The 19,373-nt window shown below is 42.9% G+C and overlaps 1 protein-coding gene across 1 annotated transcript in view; it reads right to left on the bottom strand.

The window, feature by feature from the left end:
* Positions 1-17,496: 17,496 nt before the first annotated feature.
* LOC143275867 (uncharacterized) overlaps positions 17,497-19,373 on the bottom strand; it is a 3,949-nt gene continuing 2,072 nt past the window's right edge. The window contains exon 2 of the mRNA XM_076580163.1: positions 17,497-19,373. This exon is cut by the window's right edge and continues 670 nt beyond it. The gene's annotated coding sequence lies outside the window, so the exon portion shown is untranslated.

The following is a 19,373-nucleotide window of genomic DNA, read 5'->3' as shown; positions in this document are numbered from 1 at the left end:
GATGCTGACTGCTCCCATGTCTTGGGGTTGATGTCCGCTTGATATAGTTGCTTCTTCAGTTGGTCCTTGAGTTGGTCACATGGCTGGTGACATTGTGTTGGCTTACTTCTCTTTGTGTACAGTGTTGTGGAGTTTTGTGTGCAACGCTATAGACAGTCGTTCACGTCGTTCACTGACGTCAGGAGACTGATGTTTCTTGGAATGAATATGGAAAGAATATCGGAGGGACAGTGCTGTGTGACGTTGACAGCGTGTTCTGTGTCACTGACGTTGTGTTTCACGGTGTGTCGCTGGAGCTGGCTATGCACGTGCCGTCCGTTTGTCATCATCGCTGTCGTCTGTGTTGTCAACACGCTGTTCTCCATGTGGCGGCTACGTGTGAACGGCGATGTTGAAGAAAACCCTGGCCCCGTCTACCCCTCCGAACAAGCAGCTAAAGGTGAATTAAGGTGAAGGAGGCAATGTGACTGACAGTCAGGTAGGCCTGGAAGACTGCTCTCTTCCCTTCTCTCCGTGCCTGGGCGGACTATGCAACTTGCTGGCGTGTCAGATCATTTGAAACTCTAACACCCTTATCTGTTGACTGGCTGCGGATGTCTCTGTTGTCAGCACTCGAATTTTGTCTCTCCACTAGGAGAAACGTGCAGTCATGGGCCTCAGTTGCCCTTCCTTCGACCACCCCACCCTGTGCGCCCTGACAAATCATCTGACATCCATGTGCGAGAGCTTTCGATGCTGTTCAACGTGTCCACTAGCGCTGCTACACACGTGTCAAGGTTCTCTCTTTCACTGGACTGAGGGATACCAAAGAATCGTAGGTTGTCTCTGCGCGAAAACCATTCCAGCCTGTCTGTCTCTGATCGTACGTGTTTTAGTTCTTCTTTCAAGTCGGAGACCAGAAACGGAACAATGGTGGTGGTTCCAGCCAGACGACGTCCGTGGGTGTGTCGCCGACTGGCTGGCCGGCACGGGATTCCCAGCGGGGAGACCGGGCCTCCTCTGTTTCTGACGTCACGGGGCCTGCCATTGGACATTGGCTCGTGCTGACGGGGTTTCCCCTCGTCATGACGCAAGGGGTGTTTCCAGTGGTGCGCGTCGAACAGACAACCCGGACTGCGTGGTTACCTGTCAGGCCAAGGTAACAACAGTGGTGACCGCAGGTCAATGCGTGAAAATAACTAAATGGAACAGGCACGGGCATTCAACCTCTTCGTCTTTTCTGACTTATAATGGCGATAATTTGTACAGTAAATTGAATAACACATCATCATTAATTATGTCAACTCTTTAGATTTTGTGTGCCTCACAGAGACATTTATTGACAGTTCATTTGACTATTCAGGGGTGTTTATAGACTTTTTAAAGTTTGAAGAAATCCTCAGAACAATATGTTAAAGAAATCGAATTTGAGTGTGAAAATGCTATAGCTGTTAGGTTGCGCAAAAATGTACTTGGGACTGACAAAGATATAATTATAGTTAGTTGCTATGTTGTACCTGAAGGTGGCCGTCTATATTATACCACCCATTTAAAAGATGGAATCATTATGTTAGAAGGAAGCTTGCTGCAGGCTGTGAGTGACAGTGATGTAGACTTCATGATTTTTGGTGACTTCAATGCCAGGATTGGTTTGTGTCAATCAACACAAGAAGATATGTTAAATTTCGAGTCACATTTTAATTTTCTTGACCAGGGTTTGACAGACTACTTGGAACGGCACTCAAAGGATGAAACTATAAATAGTTTTGGAAAGTTCTCTTGGGTTTGTGTTTTTTGTTTGATCTGTGTATCTTGAATGGGTATTGTGAGTGGTGACAAGGATGGGGAATTTACTTTTGTGTCACCGCAAGGTGCAGTGTTATTGAATATTTTCTAGCCCCTGAACACTTTTCTCATAACTGTAATATGACTGTAAGTGACTGTCTTGAATCCTGGCACCTTCCCATAGAAATGACCTGGCAAAATGGCATGAGAAAATCTGTTCAGAATCAGGATTATGGCATTGAAGAAAAAATGTTTGGTGTGAAGAAAGTGCAGAAACGTTTACTGATGAACTGAATTCTGATAAATTTAGAAACTGTCTTGATGATGCTTCCCAAATGTTGAACTTGGATATGAACAAGTGTTAGTATTTTCGTTGGAGCTATGTATGGTGAGGATGGTTGGCAAAAGAAAGAAAAATAAGGATGAATGGTTTGATTTTGAGTGTGAACAGAAGAAAAAAAAAACGATATGAAGAGATTGTTGAAAGCATTTTAATTGACAAAAACAAAAGAAAAGAAGGATGAACTGAAAGAGCAATATGTTAAAGAACGATTAGTTTATGTAAAAATAAACGAAAAAAGAAACTTGAATTTGAAGAAAAAAAATACATGAACCTGAAAAAAATTCACAGGAGTGGATTCGAACCCCGATTCTTAAAGTCAGAAGCAAAAAGACTCCCCACAAGACCAAAACACATCCAAATAGCTACATTCAAAATTACCTGTTCAGCGGGGTAAATTGATTACTCAGTTCGAGGTGACAACTTCGTTTAAATCAAGTTCGTTGTAAAGAAATAAGACGTTGCTATCACCTCAGACACGGTGCAAAATATTGCCGTTTCCTCCACATCTGTGCAGACCTATGTACGCAACTGAAAGTAAGCGAGTAAGAGAAAATAGAGTCCGCATTTCAACCAAATTTATATGTATCTCGCGCTTCGTACATTTTGGCCCCTTTTCGTTATATTAAATGTGATATACAGTTCTGTTTGATACATTTCAACTTTGTTATGTTAAATGTGATATACAGTTCTGTTGAATACATTGCAACTTATTTCTTTTGCATTTTTCCCTTTGGAAGTTCTTTATTCTCCTGGACTACAAAACCCGCAATATCTGACGTCAATGCTTGTAATGAAATTACGTCAGCCGACAGTACTGTGGCGCGCTTCATGGTTGCAGTCAAATTTTGGATCTCCAGCCGAAGAAGAAAAAATTCAAGATCTGCATTACAAGCAGGTAGTGTCTTGTTTTGTTTTGTTCAAACGAACTCGCGGCCTCTGCCTCTCTATTTGGATGTGTGGTCATTTCACAGTTGCTGTGTTCTATCATATCAGGACACAAAGAAGAGCTATAGAACCTCTACAGAAAGTCCAAAACTCAGCTTCTCGTCTGATCTTGAAACCTTCTCGCAGGCAACCATGCACTCCTCTTCTATATAAGTTACACTGGCTTCCAGTATATGAAAGAATCAAATTTGAAATAGCTTGACAATGTTTCATTTCGTTGAACGGTTCTGCACCATTCCTACTTTTCTCACTTGGGCAAAATGTACAGTCCACCCCGCCTTGGCTGGCGTTCTTCATCTGACACGCATGTTCGAAATCCTGTGTCACAGACTCAAGTCACATAGTTTCCGAACGTTTTCACTCTGTGACCCTTGGTTTTGGAAATCTCCACCACAGAACATAAGTTACAGTTTCAGTAGCTCAGGGCGTCACTGCGTTCGGACAAATCCATATACGCTACACCACATCTGCCAAGCAGATGCCTGACCAGCAACGTAACCCAACGCATATAACATAAGACACTGCTCCACTGTAAAACCTTTCAAGTCAACCCTCAAAACATACTTGTTCAAACAATGTTTTAAACTATAGATCACTATTTCCCCAAACCGTTTTTATGTGTGTGCGTCGATGTGTTTATGTGAGGTTTGGGGTGAGGTGGGAGGTGTGTGTGTGAGTCGTAAGTGTTGTTACACTGTTTAATATTAATTTTAGCGAGTTTGTATCTTGATGTTTTATTATGTGGGTGAGATGACAGAGCTGTGGGAGTCGTACTTTTAGTGAGTTTTGTCTCTTTTACTATGGGTGTGAGTTGAGACAGGTGCGTGAGTCGTGAGTGATGATGTAACACTGTTTTTAAATGGTTAGCGAGCTGCATCCAATCATTTTTCTTTTGTTACATCCCTGTTTTTTATTTATAATAGGTGTATTGTTTAAGGCGGTAGGAACAGCAGGGTAAGCGCTATACAAATGTTCATTATCATTATTATTGTAGTCATTGCAGGGGCCGATCTGGCCATCGTCGCAACGGACTTGGGAGAGTGCATGTAAAAAAAAAAAAAAATAAAATAAAATCCTGTACTTTTAATGATGGAAAACAGTAGATGGTGGAGGAACATTAAATTATATATATATATCTTTTTTTTCTTTTTTTCTTTTTTTTCTGTAAGCGATAATTCATAGTCATATTTATATCCCAAAGCCAATGGGTTTTTTTCCCCATTCACAGAGTGTAAAGAATTGATTAAAATGAACATACTAATCCACGTTTTCTCCAGATCTTCTGAACTCTTTCCCACCTCTTCTCACTATTTTCAACACGCACGCGCGCGCGCACACACACACACACACACACACACACGCACGCACACATACACACACGCACACACATACGCGCGCGCAAGCGCACGCGAGCAACTGTAATTTAGGATTTGGGGAGGGGGGGGAGTCGTTTTGGGACAGGTGCCTTGGTAAAGTCAAGGGGGAGAGGGGCGGGGGGACCGAAACAGCATGTGGGTTAAGGGGGCGGGGGGGGCGTTCAAGAATTTCCTGGGGGACTTTTCAGGATCCCGAACGGTCTCCGGGAGAACTGAAACGTCCCCCCAAGGGACCTTCGGAAGAGGGGGGGGGGGATGATTTGAGATGTTACGCCAGGTGAAATTTTAGGTCTACGGATCTCTCTTGCAGACGTCCTTTCTTATAGCTGCACTTGGGAATCACCACCATCACCACCGCCACCACCACCACCACCGACACACACACACACACACACACACACACACACACACACTGCCTTCAACTCTACACTCCATCTCGCTCATTACGATCAGCTTCGGATCCACTCCACTTACGCATACCCAGATTCAAACTCTCGACTGTTGGCCGCCGTTCTTTCTCTGTCTCTGGACCTTGCAATTGGAATGAACTTCCTCTTTCGCTTCGTCAAGTCTCCACACTCAGCTCTTTCAAGTCTGGCCATAAAACCCACCTCTTCCCAAAATAGCCTCCCTTCCCTGCCTCTTCCTTGTCTTTAGTTTCTCCAGTTTTAGAGTTATGCGTGCGTAAGAATGACTGGTGCGAAAGCGCTTAGATTTGTCTATGCACAAGATTCAGCGCTATATAAGTACTATTATTATTATTATTAACCATCCCAACACTGACTGTCCTGAAACCCTGTTGGCCGAGAGAGAATGGGGATGTAACTTGGGCAAGACCCTCGATCTCCACTTTAGTCAAATTCTAGCCCAGATAGTTGAGGACAACAGATGCCATTCTCTGCTGTTCTACTGATCACAGTCGGACACGACTGACTATCATACAATGTGATGCATGCACAAATAATAATGACAAATACATGCATCGCTAAGTGCACTCAGACCAGTTCAATATGTTGTAAGTTACCACTTGTTTCAGTCAATCACTATGAGACGCAAAGAAAGGATTGTAGCTTAATGAACAAGATTTGTTACAGGTGAATTGACAGTTGGGGGGGAGTAGATAAGAACGGCAGGCGCAAAGGAAGGATAGGATCGGACCCAGCCTTCTTTATGCCGTGCTCAAGACACAAGTTGATTTTGAAACGACACCCCCGATGGCCGGTGCGAAAGCAGCGTTATATCCTCCTCAGTGTCGTCCTCTTCTTCCTCGCCGTCGTCGTCATCCTGCACTCGAGGACCTTCGACAACAACACCAACGACAACAACGACCAGCTGCCAACAGAACACCACCATTTTCGCTACGTCAGCCAGAGCTTGGGCTCCGTCAGCAGCGAGTGCCCCCACCTCCTGCGGCCCGAGAACGTTACCGAGACCCAGCAGTTCCAGAAGGTGGACGGCAGCTCCTCCCAGCTGGAGTTCTCCGCTTTCCTGGACCGACAGGAGGGGCTGGTGAGGATCGTGGGTCTACACCACATGAATCTGAACACTCAGAAATACTGCCTCCTGTGGTACCGGCCCCTACCCCGCCCCCGGCCCCTCCCCCACCCGCTTCCGGAGGGAAGTGGAGGAGTGGGGGTGAAGGGAGTGGCGGAGGAAGGGGAAGAGGGGGGTGGGGTGAAGGAGGTGGTGGTGGTGCCTGGGGAGATGTTAGAGCTCCCTGAGAGCCATGCTAAAAGGCGAGTATGTTTGGGTTTTTTTGGGTTTTTTATTGATTGATTTAAAAAAAAAAAAATCTTTGTGTGTGTGTGTGTGTGGTTAGTGGAGTAGGGGGGGGGGGGGGGGGGAGTAGGGAGAAAGAATTGTAGGTGGGTCTGGAGGTGGGGATGGGAGGGGTTAGTGGTGTGTTTGGGGAGGGAGGGCGGGGGGGGGGGGTTGGTATGGAGGGGGAGGTATGGAGAGAGAATTGTAGGTAGGTGAGGTGTTGGGGATGGGAGGGGTTAGTGGTGTATGTGTGTGTGTGGGGGGGGGGGGGGGTATTAGTGGTATGTGTGGGTGTGGTGAGGGGAGTATGAAGGAAAGAGAGGTTAGGGAGAACGAATTGTAGGTGGGTGAGGGGGGTGGGAGTGGCTAGTGCGGTGTGTACGTGTGTGTATGCGCGTGCGTGCGTTTGTGTGTGTGTGTGTTTGTGGTGAGGAAAATATGGTGGGAGTGAGAATTGTAGGTGGGTGAGGGGATAGGGGTGGGAGCGGTTAGTGGAGGTTGGCTATGTGCGTGTGTGTGTGTGTGTGTGTGTGTGTGTGTGGTGAGGGATGTATGGGGATGTGAGAGGTTAGGTAGAGAGCATAGTAGGTGGGTGTGGGGGGTGGAGGGTGTAATGGTATGTCCTCGCGCGTACGTGTGTATGTGTGTGTGTGTGTGTGCGTGTGTGTGTGTTGTGAGGGGAGTATGGGGATAGAGTCGTTAGGGGAGGAGAGAATAGTAGGTGGGTGAGGGGGTGGGGTGGGAGGGGTTAGTGCGTGTGTGTGCGTGTGTATGTGATTTTTTTTTTTTTTTTTTTTTTTTTTTTTTGACAGCTAAGACTAGCATAGTGGGTTTTTTTTTGGGGGGTATGGGGGTTGGAGGGGAGGGGTTGTTTTTAAAGTCAGACATCCAAAATGGGTTTGGGGTTTAGGGGGTGTATTTTGTGTGTGTGTGTGTGTTCTTTTTCTTCATCTTCATCTCTCTGTACTCCTCACTCCCCCCCTCACACACACACACACACACACATACCCTCCCCTCTCTCCCTTTCTCTCTCTATCCATCAAGGTAATGTGTGTGTGTGTGTGTGATGGAGCTCATGTACGTTTATATGTATTTGACTGTGCTTTCATATCTGTGAAACTGCATGTTTGGTGCATTTCTGTTATGCATGTGTGGGTGTATGTGTGAATGTGTGTCTTCATGTTTTACATTTATTCTCTTAGTTATCACCATTGTTGTCTTATTTATTTATTTATTTATGTTTTATTATTATCATTTTATTAGCATTGCTAATATTATTACTACTACCTTTTTCTATATTATAATTATTATTTATTTATTTATTTATGCAAGCTTATCTATTATTTATTTCTTTTTTTGTGTGTGTGTGTGTGTTTTTTTTTTTTGTTTTGTTTTTTCTCAAGGCCTGACTAAGCGCGTTGGGTTACGCTGCTGGTCAGGCATCTGCTTGGCAGATGTGGTGTAGCGTATATGGTTTTGTCCGAACGCAGTGACGCCTCCTTGAGCTACTGAAACTGAAACTGTATCCATCAGTCTGACTGTTCCTCTGTCTCTGTCTCTGTCTCTTTCTCTGTCTGTCTGTCTCTCTCTTAAATCTGTCAGGCTGTCATTTGAATTAGGAAATAACCCAATCAACCGTCTTTTTCATCCTCGTGTTTATTATTATTATTATTATTATTAGCAGCAGCAGCAGCAGCAGTAGTAGTAGAAGTAGTGGTGGTGGCGGTAGTATCATCACCACCAGCAGGATCATAAGTTGCGTGAGACCTCTCACCATCACCATCATCGTCATCATCATCATCAGCAGCAGCAGCATCAGCAGCAGCAGCAGCATTGGTATTGTTTAACTATTTTCAGCCTTGGGGTCAAGATTCAAAAACACTTATTCATCTCGCTACTGCACTGGTAAGATCTAGATTGACGTATGGACAGGAGGTATTTTTCTCTGCTCCGAATGCTTTCCTTAAAAAAAAAAAATGCAAAGCCTAGATAGCAAAGCAATAAAGTTGGCCCTAGGTATTCTGTTTCATACAAACACATTACAGTCGTATAGAGCTGCAGGTATATTACCTCTTAATGAATTAAGAAAGCTAGCATCGGCAAAATATGTATTTAAAGCAAATGCTACAGAAAATTCTGTCAAAACTGATATTAATATACGGTCTGACAAACTTTTTTTTCGAAACAAGCGAAACAGAACAGAAATCTAGAAACTATTTCTACATACGTGCCAGATACTATTAATCAAAAGAATGTTGATTCATAAAATGTTGCTCCGATTATGAGCACTTCACCAGTTCCATTTTGGGAATTAACGGGAGCAGCTTTTGACATTCAATATTGTGACATTAAGAAAGATGAAAATCCCAATATACTGGCTTCTCGAGTCAAATCACACTTGTCTGAAACATACCCCCACCACTTAAAAATATATACAGACGGTTCTGTTCTAGAAAATCAGCTTGCTGGTTCTGGATATGCAATTCCTGCTTCGAAAATTGGTCATATCATATTGGAAAGGGCTTCTCAATTTTTACATTAATGTTTTATTTTGTGTCGATTCAAAATCAGTTCTGCAGTCTATCAAATCAGGTTGTACGAACATTAATTATAACATCATTTTTTAAATAAGATTTTGATTCATTGTATTCAAATGAGAGGAACTAATATTGAAATGTGCTCGATTCCCTCACACTGTGGGCTTTTCTCCAATGAACGTGCAGATCATCTTGCAAAGCTTGGAGCTAAAAACGCTTTAAATGCAATTCAACTTCCTCATCGTTTATCATCATTTGAAATGTGTAATATTTTTGAAAGAAATATGCAAAATTCCTTTCTGTCTTTAGAAGTTAACACTTCTGCCTTATTAAATGCTAAAAGAACTGGCAGGGCTGTTAAAAGCATGGCATTTAGGTTATTACTAAATGCCTCCCCCCCCCCCCCCCCCCCCCCTTTTTTTTTTTTTTTTCCAAACTCGTTTTATATATTATATTTAATGCAGTACACTTTTTAACGAATTCTTTTATCACTTTTTTTTTCTCATGGTGATTCCTTTGCTGGATAAAGCGTGAAGCACAAGCGAGTCTTGAAGGCTTTGTCTCTTGTCTTGTGGTTATCATTATATTATCATCGACATTGTTATCATCATCATCATCATCATCGTCATCATTATCAACAACACCATTACTGTCATCATCATTACAACATGTTATATATATACCCTACAGGTACGCGGTTCACTACATCGAATGCCCCCTGCCTCGCCACTCCACCTCCGCCAAATCACACTCACCCCACTACCCTTACGCAGTATCGGTGACGTCAAACAAAGACTGTTGTCACTTCAGCGCCACGTACCCTTCCAACGTCATGCCGGTAATCCACTCTTACGAAAACAACAGCCCTCCCTCCTCCTCCTCTTCTTCTTCTTCTTCTGGTGGGGGTATGAAGCGAAACTTTACCGTGTGTGTTACGCCCCTCAACTTCCGCTATAGCCGCGCTTACGAGCTGGTAGAGATGATTGAACTCAACAGACTCTTGGGTGCCGACCTGTTCACCTTCTACGTGAACTCGATCGGTGACAACGTGGATCAGATCCTGCAGTGGTACCAGGCCAGAGGCATCGTGGAGCTTGTCGACTGGAAACTGCCCATGGTCGTAGATCACTGGCCGCCGAGTAAGCAACGGGTGAGCAGATGTTGGTATTGTTTTTGTGTGTGTGGTTGTTGTTGTTTTTGACTCATTTGTGTAAACAAAGTGAGTCTATGTTTTAACCCGGTGTTCGGTTGTCTGTGTGTGTGTCCGTGTGTCTGTGTGTCCGTGGTAAACTTTAACATTGACATTTTCTCTGCAAATACTTTGTCAGTTGACACCAAATTTGGCATAAAAATAGGAAATATTCAGTTCTTTCCAGTCATCTTGTTTAAAACAATATTGCACCTCTGGGATGGGCACCAAAAAAAAAGAAGGCTAATTATATGCAAACTGCATTTACTGTTATATTTATATTTTTTGTATTCTCTAAACTTCGCACTTTGACCTCTTATTCTGACACAACAACAAGAGGAGTCATTATTATCATTTTTTGTTCAGACAGGAACTTCTTTTGTTAAGCATGGAATTTTTATTAAACAGGAACTTCCTTTGCTAAGCATGGAATTTTTATTTATTTTGCAAACGTTTTGGTGCAGAGAGTAAAGAAGGGAAATTACTCAGTAATTAATGCTAGGGGACTTAATTTATCACAAGTGAATCTTGAAGGCCTTGCCTCTCTTGTTTTGTTTTTGTTTTTGTTTTTTTTGTTGTTGTTTTTTCTTTATAATATATTTTTATGGATACTTATATTGCGCCTATCCTAACAAGCTCTAAGTGCTTTACAAACATGGGGTCATTTGCACAACAGGCTGCCTACTGACGGTTGCCAGTGGGTGCTTATCATTCGTTTCCTGTTTCATTTGATTAGATTTCACACACTCAACAGACATGTAACATTTTACGTGTATGATCGTTTCGTTTATTTACCCTGCCATGTAGGCAGCCACAATCCGTTCCCGGGGGTGCGCATGCTGGGTATGTTCTTGTTTCCGTACATCACCGAACGCTGAGATGGATTACAGGATCTTTAATGTACGCATTTCATATTCAGCGTGCATATACACACGACGGTGGTTCAGGCACAAACAGGTCTGCACATAATTATGTTGACCTGGGAGATCGGAAAAAAAAAAATCTCCACCGTTTACCCACCAGGCGCCGTTTACAGAGATTCGAACCCGGGACCCACCGGATGAAAGTCCTACGCTTTAACCACTCGGTTATTGCACCCGCTTTGGGGGGGAGAGGGTACGGCGGGTCATTGGCCTCTGGCTCGGCGACGGGTTAGCAGATGTTGGTATTGTTGTTTGTTGGGTTGTTTTGTTTGTTTGTTTGTTGTTGTTGTTGCTTTGGGGGATGTTATAGGGATGGCGGCGGGTCATTGGCCTCTGGCTCGGCGACGGGTTAGCAGCTGTTGGTATTGTTGTTTGTTGAGTTGTTTTGTTTGTTTGTTTGTTGTTGTTGTTGCTTTGGGGGATGTTATAGGGATGGCGGCGGGTCATTGGCCTCTGGCTCGGCGACGGGTTAGCAGCTGTTGGTATTGTTGTTTGTTGGGTTGTTTTGTTTGTTTGTTTGTTGTTGTTGCTTTGGGGGGTGTTATAGGGATGGCGGCGGGTCATTGGCCTCTGGCTCGGCGACGGGTTAGCAGCTGTTGGTATTGTTGTTTGTTGGGTTGTTTTGTTTGTTTGTTTGTTGTTGTTGCTTTGGGGGGTGTTATAGGGATGGCGGCGGGTCATTGGCCTCTGGCTGGTCAGGCATCTGCTTGGCAGATGTGGTGTAGCGCATATGGATTTGTCCGAACGCAGTGATGCCTCCTTGAGCTACTGATTCTGATTCTGATACTGGGCACAGGTGAGGAAGATGTTAGTATTGTTTGTTTGTTGAGTTTATTTGTTGTTGTTGTTTGTTTGCTATTGTTGCTGTTGCTTTGGGGGATGTAATATATCATTAACGTTCCTGTTTTGTCCCCCACCCCACCCAACCCCCACCCCCACAAACTGACCTTAAAAAACGTGAATTAAAATTCTTTACAGCGTTCTTGTTTTGTTCCCATCCTACCGGAAACACCCGAAAACTTTTATCCTTTCTTTTTTTCTTTTTTCTTTTTTTCTTTTTTTGTCAAAAACGTTCTTGCTTTGTTTCTCATTCCAACCCACTCCCCCACCCTACACACCCCCCACGCCCCCTCCAGTACAGGTGGAGGTGCACTATTTCGCCCAGATAGCCTCGCACAATGACTGCCTTAACCGTCACCGGGGGTTCAGCCGCTACCTTGTGTACCAGGATCTGGACGAGTTCATCATCCCCAAGAAGACCTCCACGTGGGGCCAGCTCCTGGCCTCTTTCCACGACAAGGCCCCCGGCTACCTCTTCAGGTGAGTCTGGGGTTGTGGTGTCGGTGTGGGTGTCGCGGGTGGGGGTTGTTATAGGTTTTGTATGGGGTTTTGTTGTTGATGTTGTTTCGGGGTAGGGCCTGGGGTTGGGGGGTTGGTGGTTGGTTTTTGTTGTTAATGTTTGATTGCTTTTTGGGGGGTGGGGTGGGGTGGGGTAAGGGGGGAGGGTGTTGGGGGGTGGGGGGGGGTAGGGATTATTGACTTTTTTTGTTTTTTGTTTTTTTTGTTGTTGGTGGTGCTGTTGTCGTTGATGATGTTGGCTGGTTGGTTGGTTGATTGTTTTTTGTTGTGTGTGGTTTGTTTTTTTGTGTTTTGTTTTGTTTTTTTTGGGTTTTTTGCAGGGGGTTTGTTTGTGTGTGTGTGTGTGTGTGTGTTGGGGATTTTTTTGGGGGGGAGGTGGGCTTGTTGTTGTTTGGGTAGGACTGTAATTTTCAAGCAGATTAATAAAGATGTATTATACTGTATTGTATTATCTATGATTTACAGAAAAGAGAATATTTCATTATCTCCAAAGAGAAACTATTATGTGGTGTGAAACATAATTTATACACAAGAATCAAAGTCATTCAGTGTATAATATAACGACGTTAAAGGTATAAAAGTTGACTTTAAAGTAAACCACAAATTCTATAACTACAGGCGTACACATGCAATAATCACAGTACACACACACACACACACACACACACACACACACACACACACACACACACACACACACACACACAAGTAGTGTGTGTGTGTGTGTGTGTGTACTGTGATTATTGCATGTGTACGCCTGTGGTTATAGAATTTGTATGTTTCTTTAAGTCCATTTTCCTAACTTATACATTTAACAGTCCAACCCCAAGTCCCTAGCCACACACACACACACACACACACACACACACACACACACACTCACAAGTAGTGTGTGTGTGTGTACGTGTACGCGCGTGTGTGTATGTGTGTAGATATATATATATATATATATAGAGAGAGAGAGAGAGAGAGAGAGACACACACACACACAGATATATAGATATTGATAAATAGATAGATACACACACACATTTCGATAGATAGATACACACACACACACACACACACACACACACACACACACACATATATATATATATATATATATGTATATATATATATATATATATGTGTGTGTGTGTGTGTTTATATATATATATATATGTATGTAATAGGTCCAATACTCAGCTTATATCACAGATTGACACAAGTTCACAGTTGGGCCAACAGCCAAGTGAGAGCTGTAATATCAATGGTTTCTCCATTGCAGTGGGAAATCATTTACAGTTCAGTCTTTCATGAAGGACTATGACTCTCAAAGTAGAAGGCAAGATTACACTGGCTCTTAGTGCTGCAGCCTTGGGGGGCTAGTTGGCCTTTGGGAACCATCCCCAACACCGACCGTCCCATAACCCTTGTGGCCGAGAGAGTGGGGATGTAACTTGGGCAAGACATTCTCTCACTATAATCAAATTCTAACCCAAAATTGATAGTCGGGACAGCAGTTTCCTCTTCCTCTGCTGTTCTGATGGTCATAGTCAACTGACTGCCACACACACACACACACACACACACACACACACACACATATATATATATATATATATATATATATTGCCTCTGTGTGTGTGTGTGTGTGTGTTTGGGCGCGCGCGCGTGTGTGTGTGTGTGTGTGTGCGCGTGTGTGTGTGTGTGTGTGTGTGTGCACGTGTGTTTGTTTCAAATCGGAACTCGAAACCCTAAACGCTCCGATCTCTCTCTCTCTCTGTCTCTCCACCCCTCCCATCCCCACACCCCACCCACCCCTCCACCCCACCCACCCCTCCACCCCACCCACCCCTCCACCCCACCCATCCACTCAGGTGCGTGTTTTTCCGCAAGGACTGGCCCCAGAACAGCGAGAACTTCACAGGACGGGCGGAGGCCGAACGCTATCGCTCCGTGGTGCTGCTCACAGACAAGCGGGAGCCGGACTACCCCCCGCACTCCCGCCGCGCCAAGTTGATCGTGGACCCCGAGGCCGTGCATACCGTCGGCATCCACAACGTCTGGGTGTACCGCCGGAAGTGGGGAGCCGCGAGTCGTCCGCAGCTGACCCGCGTCTGGGAGTCGGACGCTGCGCTGCACCACTACAGGAACTGGGAGAAGCCCGGCGACGCCTGGCGGGCCGTGCGGGACACGGACGTGCACCGCTTCAAGGATCGCCTGCTGGAGAGGCTGGCTCGCCGATGGGGCCAGCTGCCCCAGGTGTCCCTGGACGTCCCCCTGTCTCAGTACGGGCAGGTGTAGAAAGTGTGTGTGTAGGGGTAAGGGGTAAGGGTAGGGTAGGGTAGGTTAGGGTGGGTGGGTGGTGGAGTATTTGTATTTGTATTTCTCTTTATCACAACAGATTTCTCTGTGTGAAATTCGGGCTGCTCTCCCCAGGGAGAGCGCGTCGCCATACTACAGCGCCACCCTTTTTTTTTTTTTTTTTTTTTTTTTTCGTGTGTGCAGTTTTATTTGTTTTTCCTATTGAAGCGGATTTTTCTACAGAATTTTGCCAGGAAGAACCCTTTTGTTGCCGTGGGTTCTTTTACGTGCGCTAAGTGTATGCTGCACACGGGACCTCGGTTTATCGTCTCATCCGAATGACTAGCGTCCAGACCACCACTCAAGGTCTAGTGGAGGGGGAGAAAATTTCGGGGGCTGTGCCGTGATTCGAACCAGCGCGCTCAGATTCTCTCGCTTCCTAGGCGGACGCGTTACCTCTAGGCCGTCACTCCACAGTGGGGTGGTGATTTTTAATGTGTGGGGGTGGAATGGGAGGGGGGGTGAGGGGGGTACAGGAGGGAGATGGGGACTGGTGTTGGATTTTGGGACTGGGAGGTTTCGGGGTGGGCAGGGGTGGGGGAGTGAGGGGAGGGGGGGTGTGGGTTGTTGTGTTGATTTGAATCAATAATGATAATGATGATTATTATCTTCTTTTTTGTTGTTGTTTTTCTTATTATTGGAACTGGTAGTTTCCAATCTCCTGCTGATAGTAGACCATACTTCTTTATTCTTTCATTCAAAGTTCAAAATTCTGGATTATCTTTGTTTGGACCATGCATATTTATCAACAAGGTGACTTCTTCCATAGCTATTAAAGATATGGGTAATATTTTTTTTTTTTAAATCCATTTGTATCCCTTTCTACTTTGTGTATTTCACATTCCAAATCAATATTCAACAATATTGCCACTCCCCTTGCATTAGATTTATATGAGTCGAGAAAACACCTATAACCCTATTCTGACGTGACATATGCTTCTTGTTTTGCAGTAAGATGTTGTGTCTCGTAGGTATATGACCCTTTACGGAGAAAATGAACTACATCTCTTCTTTTTCTGGAAATCCCCGAATCCCTGACAGTTCAGGGATGATAATTGTTAACTCACTCAGTACGGCCAGTCCTCTCTTCTCCTCTACACAGACCCCATCGGATGTCCAGTGGATGTCTGAACGACCCAGCCTTTAGCTTCCTTCGTCAGAATTGTGGTATTCTTTGTCAACATTCACCTCTTCAGTATAAGAGCCTTCCGCTTGCAATATTTTGATGATGGTAATTGGGGTGAAACGCTGTTAACGTCGTCTCTTTCGCCGTTCGTATGGAGAGAGTTAAACTAGTCACGTTGATTTGTTATGGAGTGTATAACATATTAACAGCATAATTGTCTGGTAAATGTATTATTTTCAGTACAGCGGTTGTTCCGGTAATGCAACATCATCTGGGGTTCATTGTGAGCATTTTTCTATTGTCAAATTCAGGTAATAAACTGGTTTGTGAACTGGGAGATAGGGTAACCAAAACTTAATATATATATATAAATTCAAAAATACGTTAAAAAAAACCAACATCAAATACACAGCATACATAATAACAAATCTGTAAAAGAGTGATATTCTTATCTATCGCTCTCGAGCAAAAAGTGCAGCCTCTGCATTTTCTTGTCTTACAATTCAGAGACTGGAGTTTTAGAAAGAAATAAAAAGTAAATAAATAAAGGGGCAAGTGTGTGTTGTGTTTGTGAGTGTGTGTGTGTGTGTGTGTGTGTGTTGTATTTGTGCGTGTTTGTGTGTGTGTTTGTGCGTGTGTGTGTGTGTGTGTTGTGTCTGTGCGTGTTTGTGTGTCAGTGAGTGTGTGTGTATGTGTGTGTGTGAATTTTTGTAATATGCTAAAAGGGAGGCAAAAAAGTCATTTTAGCTGTAAGTAAGATTATTAGATTTGTAAATGTTGCCTAGCTATACTTTAGGAGTTAAAGACATTTTTGTTTTCTCAACTTTTATGTGACACTGTTGTGTATTTGGAAATGTTTGTTCTGGGCATGAAAAGATTATTTTGCAGCAATCCTCCATACTCCAATAGGAGTGAAAGGATAATTAAAACTTCAAACTTATGTGCGTGTGTGTTCAAAAACAAAAACAAAAAAAACAACAACAACAATCAAACAAAACAACCAACAACCCAACAACATCCTTTGACATTCTCTGTCAACAGGCCTACTCAGCCTGGTACAAAACAATAATAATAATAATAATAATGATAATAATAATAATGGTAATTATAATGATGATGGTACTGCTAATAAAAATAATAAAGATAATAATAATAATGAGGAGGAGGAGGATAACAATAAAAGTAATGATAAATTTATACACTAACAATGCGGATAATAATCATCATTATCAATCTCATCATCATGGCCAGAAAAAAAAAAGTGGGAAGGAAATGACTGAGTCTTGTCAGTGGATCTTATGGGAATCGAAATCCCCGAGGATGTGCTTACTGGACACACTAATTTCTAAAACCAACTCAAACGAAGTACCCACATGTCAATAGTATCAGCCACGCACTTATCAAAGCAAACCACGCTAGGTGAAGCGTCCATGTCGATAGTAGAAGATAAAAAAAATTAAAAAAGCAAAAACAAACACACACACACACACACACACACACACACACACACACACACACAGAGCATAGATTAGCACAGGCGCCCAGCTTTGTTCATTTTACGTGAAGATTATGTAACACCGCTTGTTGACTGCATTTGTGTGTGTGTGTGTGTTTTTTTTGTGTTTTTTGTTTGTTTGTTTGTTTGTTTTCCATGATCATGATAATGATGGTTATCATCCACATTATTATTTTATGAATTCATCACACACACACACACACACACACACACACACACACACACTGACACACACACACCGACACACACACACACACACACACACACACACACACACACACACACACACTGAAAGAGAAACGTGAAGATTTTTTTTGTTTCTTTTAATATACTTTATTTTTCTTTTGATAACTCGTTTTCTGTTTAATTCATTTATCAAATTTCCGCCTGTGTCACACTGAATTTCACGCATTTAAAATCAAAGTAAAGGACATTTTAAAATCTTAATGGAAAGGACTGGTTAAGTGATACATGTCTGATGAAATGAGTGAGTGTTTGTGACATTGAGACTGAAGTGGAGAGAGAGAGATAGACGCTTTTTTGACGCTTTGATGTTTTACTGTCATTGACTGTACAGTTCTTGTGACATGGGGGAACAACACATTATCAGGAAACATAAGATCAAACAAAGAAACATAATATAAATCAACATTCTCATCACACATACAAATAATGTATATACCGAAAATGGGACAAACATAAATCAACTGATCACTTCGGTCAGCTCGACCATCCGAAATGAATAAATATTTTTGTATACACATGCACACAATCATGTGTATCTATCAAATTATCATCAAATAATATGTCCTATAATAGTTTTTTTTTCTCCATAAATGAATAAATGAATTTGGCTTTACTCATATTTGTACATCTAAACTTGTATTTATCATTTTCTTTCGAAAATCCCATGCTTCTGAAATATATTTAGCAAATGATTTTATGATGTCTTCATCATTCGATCTGAGCAGCATTGTCATACCTTCTCTTCTTACTACATCCTTTTCAAAAAGAATACATTTGAGAGAGAGAGAGAGAGAGAGAGAGAGTGATACTGACACTTACACTTACACGAGTTTAATGAATAGGCTACAGCCCCTTCCAATGGTGGATTAATTCAAAAAGTAGGATATGCACGAAAAATAATATGCAACAAAAATATATGTATGATCAGCAAAACGTATTGCGTTTCGTGGTTCGTAACATATTTTGTCTCAAGTTGAGCACTTCCTTCGCTACTATAATTTTTTTTTAGTCTTACCTAAAGTTAAACACATAGATTTAAAATGTAGCAAAGTGTAGATTTCTCTCATCGGCTACTCTCACAGATAATGACTTTCGAAACTGACTCGTAACAATACTTTGTAAATACTCAGATATCAAATCATCACACATTGGATAAATGGAAAATCAAGATTACGTCAGTTTCAATTGTATACCAACAAAATGACAGTCATCACACTTTGGACAAACAGAAAATAAAGTTTACGTCAGTTTCAACTGTATTCCCTACAAAATGACAGATCCAGGTTTCTTTGTGGCCTTGAACAGCGATAGATGTGTGAATTATGCGATGCTCCCATGTTAAACCGGGTGGGTGTGTTTCCGGATATGTGTCCATGAAATATCCACATACACTTTCTCTTTTTCAACTGAAACAAGTCTTGTACTGTTTATATGACGAAAATCATACACGGTTCCTTTTCTAAGTGATCATGCTCAAAAGGAGACGAACAGGCATTGGACAGACAGACAGACAGACAGAGAGCGTTAAAGAAACGGTATATGGGCATCCTCAAAAAAAAAAAAAAAAAAAAGGCTTCTATTTGTTAGGGTGAAGTACATTCATAAACAGAATCAAGGGGATAAAAACGTCAATAAAAAGAATCAGAGAAAAAGACAAAGAAAAGAGGACAAAGAAGAAAAAGGAAGACGGAGGAGAAGAAGAAGAGGATGGGTCCTTAAGCTTCAGACTCCCCCCCCTGCACCCCATCCTTTCTCTCGCTCTTCTGAGGGACCACTGAGCTATAAATAGACAAACGTAACACATCTATTTATAGCTCAGTGGTCTGGAGTCGGTCCACAGGGCAGCCGCTAATACTGGGGCCATCTTCTGTAGCCCCCGTGCCGGCCATAGCGAGGACCGTGACGAGGACCGTGACGGTGCCTCATGTGCCCACCGCGT

Source organism: Babylonia areolata, chromosome 31 (assembly GCF_041734735.1).
Source record: "Babylonia areolata isolate BAREFJ2019XMU chromosome 31, ASM4173473v1, whole genome shotgun sequence".
In the NCBI taxonomy this organism is placed as follows: Eukaryota; Metazoa; Mollusca; class Gastropoda; order Neogastropoda; family Buccinidae; genus Babylonia; species Babylonia areolata.
The sequence above is the reverse complement of the archived record's forward strand: the minus strand, read 5'-3'. Positions and strand labels throughout refer to the sequence as shown.